The sequence below is a fragment of the Elephantulus edwardii genome, unplaced genomic scaffold, assembly GCF_000299155.1.
Source record: "Elephantulus edwardii isolate Elephantulus edwardi_28Jun2011 unplaced genomic scaffold, EleEdw1.0 scaffold00109, whole genome shotgun sequence".
NCBI classification, from domain to species: Eukaryota; Metazoa; Chordata; class Mammalia; order Macroscelidea; family Macroscelididae; genus Elephantulus; species Elephantulus edwardii.
In genome coordinates, this window is record NW_006399859.1 from 373,010 (window position 1) to 377,737 (window position 4,728).

Genomic DNA, 4,728 nt, shown 5'->3' on the forward strand with positions numbered 1-4,728 from the left:
CAAGGATTCTGAAGCTTCATCTGACATACTTTGGGCATGTTGCAAGAAGGGACTGGTCCTTGGAGAGGGACATCATGTTTGGGAGAGTGGAGGGACGGCACAGGAGAGGAAGACCCTCGATGAGATGGATTGATTCTGTGAGTGGAGTGGTGGGAATGAGTGTGTGTGAGACGGCAAGGTTGGCACAAGGTAGAATGACATTTAGGGCTTTTGTACATAGGGTCGCTATGAGTTGTAAGAGACACGATGGCACATAACAACAACAACAACAACGTATAATATCTTAATCATTATTCAGCTCTCTGATGCATAGCATGTTAATTGCAAAGACCATGGCCTGGATCAGGTGTACCTTAGTCTCTAGACATAATTCCTCCTCAGCACTCTGGGAGACAAATGATGACGGAAGAAGAATTGATGTCTTTGAGTTGTGGGGCTGGAAAAGAGTATTAAACACACCATGGACAGCCATGAGAACAAATCGGTCTGTCTTAGAGAGGGTGAATCCAAGGTTCTCCTTGGAGGCAAGGATTTTGAAGCTTTATTTCACATACTTTGAGAAGGAGGAACTAGTCATGCTCAGAAGCATGGAGGTACAGCGTAGGAATGAAAGAACTCGGATGAGATGGATTGACACAATAACAAGGACGATGAAATTAGGTGTGTTGGAGTCAGAAAGACTGGCTTAGGCTAGAGCGTGGTTCAAAGTTGTAGTATATAGGGTCACAGGCGATGTGACGGCACATAACAACAACAATGAATTATGATCAGTTTCTCTATATTACCACGCATTAATTAGAAACAGAATAAAATAATGAAGAAGTACAAGAACTATTTAGTTCAGCAACATTGGTTTAAATCCCTTTTCGTCTGTGTACTTAATTGAACGATTGGTTGGAGTATTGGTTATTTTTTTAATTTCTGTGAACCTCAGCATTTTTGTCATGTACATTGAGAATAATAAAGCAGCATACCACATGAAAATAAAGGAGGTAATAGATACAAAGATTTCAGCAAAAAGAAACTTGGGGTAAATTTTAGGAGACTGTGTTTCACAGCTGTATCTGCATTCACCTTCATGTAGTCGAAGCGGTATCCAAAATACATTTACTTTTTAAAACATTCTGGATTTTTCTTAAAATCATTTTTACCCTCTGTAAACTTGCTTTTAAAAGATTAAACTAAAATCCTTAATTACATGTATCATCTATTTCTTTGTTTTTAGTCTGTATTGTTTTGAAGAGTAAGCAAGAGTCACTAAAGCCAACAACCTCGCCAGGTGATCATAGTGATAAATGAGTTAGCAGTTTGAGCTACACTCATGATTTCCAATCTGAGAAGACAGAGTTTAAGAAATTCACATCATTGATGCAACTTCAATCCAATAAATATCAATATGTATGATCTAAGATCTAGGAATGTTTAAAGAGCTACGAATGATAATCTATGAATTTAAAAAAAAATTCCTCCAAATGATTCTTGTCTGCTGATTGGTAAATGATATTTGAGGACAATGAGACCGGATAGGTCTTGCATAGTTACAGGATTCTGTGCTACAACAGAAAATTAGTCTGTTTCTACCTAACTTCCTATTGGCTCAAAAAGCCTATTTGGATTCTAGTCCACAGGGAAAATAAACTAGTATATCTCAGGGTGCAATTTTTAGTTATACAGTATAAAAACTTATTGAATGTCTAATAATCCTCAGGCACTATTTTATTCAATAGCCCAATACCTTAGTGGTCTTCAAATTCTATCTCCCACACCCCTAGAATCTCCCATATTCTTCTCTTTCCTTGCCTTCTCAAACAGACTGTGAGAAACTAGATTCTTTCAAATGACTCATCTGACTACAAAATCCTATTTTGTAAACCACAAGAAATCTAAATAAGAAGATAACTACATGGACAATCTCTTCTGTGAGTTACTGTCTCTGAAAACACGCTGGAGGATCAGCTATGCCTGGGTTCTGATTTGAAGGTATAAAACAACATTCACAAAAGGACTCTGACTCTTTAGGGATATCTCCCTGCTATTACAATCTATTCTGCTAAGATTCATATCAAATTAGTTACTAAAAGGCAGTGGTAAAAAAAGTTCGAAATGTTTAATCTGCTATACCACTCCATCATTTCTGACATTAACTCTTCCTCCTCTGTTCCGTTTCGCCACTCCCATCTATGTCTTTTGGGCTCTTTGATTCACTGGAAGACCTGACAGAAAAGCAAAACCCATCAGGGAAATGACTCATGTGACTGTGAGTGATGTAGGCAGGTGTTGCCGAGAGTAGTGAGTCAGGAGCCAGTCAATTGTCAGTTTCCTCATAGCTGGATGCTGTGTCCCCAGAGCAAAAGCACTACGCTTCCATGAGCTTGTATATAAACCTCTAATAGGCTAAGGATTGTATCTCACCCTAATCCTATCTCCTTAACACATAAAGACTTCATCATTAATGGGAGGCTGTAGCAAAACGGCCACATTAATTTACATTCCCTCAGAATGACAAGTGGTCCACGGAATCACTACCCAAACTACAGCAAAAATAAAGAAAAACCTCATTGCTGTTGTTGAATCAATCTCAACTCATCACGATCCTACAATGGATTTCTGAGGTGGAATGAGAACTAATTGCCTATCTTTTTCACATGGAGTTGTTTCTAGATTGATAATATGGAGACAATAGATATTCTAAGCCATAGCTTAACACAGCATCTATCTCACAATGACCTCTCCATGAATACAATTTTTATATATTTATAGTTAAGCATTTATGATAAGCGTTCACAACTATAGCAAATAGAGTGGAAACATGATAAATATTGTAGAGATCTTTGTCAAAAGGCTCTATATACCTTCTGAAAGGAAAAACTTCCATATCAGAGGATAAGGTTAAGCATAATAAAACAGGTAATTCAGGAAATAGAATAAACAACTTATCATTCAGCCATCTTTGCCCCAGCTTGCTTAATATAAATAGTGATAACAAATGAGTTTATTCTATCTACAGGAGGTCGGTCTCAGGTGGACAGTGTTTTGGCTGCTTTTTTTATCTGCATTCCAACTATCATTTACTCCCCTGACAAACAACTGGAAGGCCAGAAGAACTGAGAGCTAAAATATTTTCTCTTTCTAAAATTGATTATCTCAGTAAGATTAAACAGAGCTTTGTGATTTCCCAACACTGTTCAAAACAATAAGAACTTGTCTTGGATGTCAAAAACCTGGCAGCAATGTCTTAAAGCGTAATGCTAAAAAGAACTTTAAGGTCAAGCACACATTAATCACGACAAATACCTTGCAAGGTTGGTGAAGTTTTTTGTAGGTAAGAGAAAAGGCTGGGTTTATAGTAATCTTGCTCTAGGGTCAGTATTATTACATTTTTAATTGTCTTTTACATGGTAGTTGCATGCATGCATTTCATGGGAGGACTATAATTGTATTTATCTCTGTCACTGTTGTGAGAGGCAGTTGAATTAACGACAGGACAAATTCTTGCCCTCTCCCACATTATGCTCACCGACTGCCATGTTCAAGCACGTTGTGCTAATCACTGGCACGTTTCACATCATTGAATGTCTTCCTCTCTTTTTACTAACCCTCACTTTTCCAGCTATGACTTTTTCCAAAGACTTGCACTTTCTGGTACTATGTTCAAAGTTTTTAAGCTGAAGTGACACTGTTCTTACCTCTAAGAAGCATTCAGGTTGTGATTCCTTAACAGCACAGCAGTTTGTTCTTGGGCAGCCCGTGGTCAATTCTTCAATTTCCCTTATTCACTGTCCACATTTCACTGGCATGAGAAGCAACTGGAAGCAGTAGGGCATGGGATAGGCACACCTTAGGCTAGTTTCCTCTTTAGTACTTAAAGGGGTCCTCGACAGATTTGCCCAGGGCAACGTGTTAGGTGTTTTGGTTTTTATTTCTTGACTGCTGCTACTACCATATCAGCTGATTGTGAATTCAGGTTGATGAAAGTATTGGCAGCTTCAGTTCTTTTTTCCCCGTCTGTCATGATCTTGCCTAGTCCAGTTGTGAGGACTTTTTTTTTCTTGATGCTGAGGTGTAATTTATATCAAAACTCTAGTAGAGTGCACGTTTCTCAATAATTACTTACTAATTGCTTTCTCATGACTGGAGGCAAGGAACCAAGTTATATTCTGGGTGGATTTCTGGTTTTTCATGAGCTAAAGATGTGTCTTTCTATATAGTGATTAAACAAACTGTAACTCAGTATCTCTCTACTATAAAATTGAGTACCTCCTATCTCAAAGGAAGTAGGTGGTATTTCTATTCCATTTCAATTTCCCTCTGTGTCTCTGTCTCCTCAAGCTTTCACATACAAATAATTTTTTATTTAAGTAGTGCTGAAATATATAACTGAAGACACAAGAAAACAATTTCAACTTACACAATTTAGAATTTAGATAATTCATGGGTAACATTCTATTTACTAGAAACCATATTTCTTGTGTTTTCTAATTCCATCTAAAAACTGCTCACAATTTCTCACTAAGGTCATTGTTCTCTCTCACTCCTTTACTTCCAGCTGATGGGTTTCAATTCTTACCAGTTTCCTGGAAATTATGCTCTGTATAATCAATCCCAGAAAAGATAGAAATAAATTATAGAGTAGAATGTGGATATGCTATTAGTTAGAATTTTTTCAAACTAACACACACTATCAAGAAGACAAAAATTCTCACCACTTGACCAATCGGTAGCATCAGG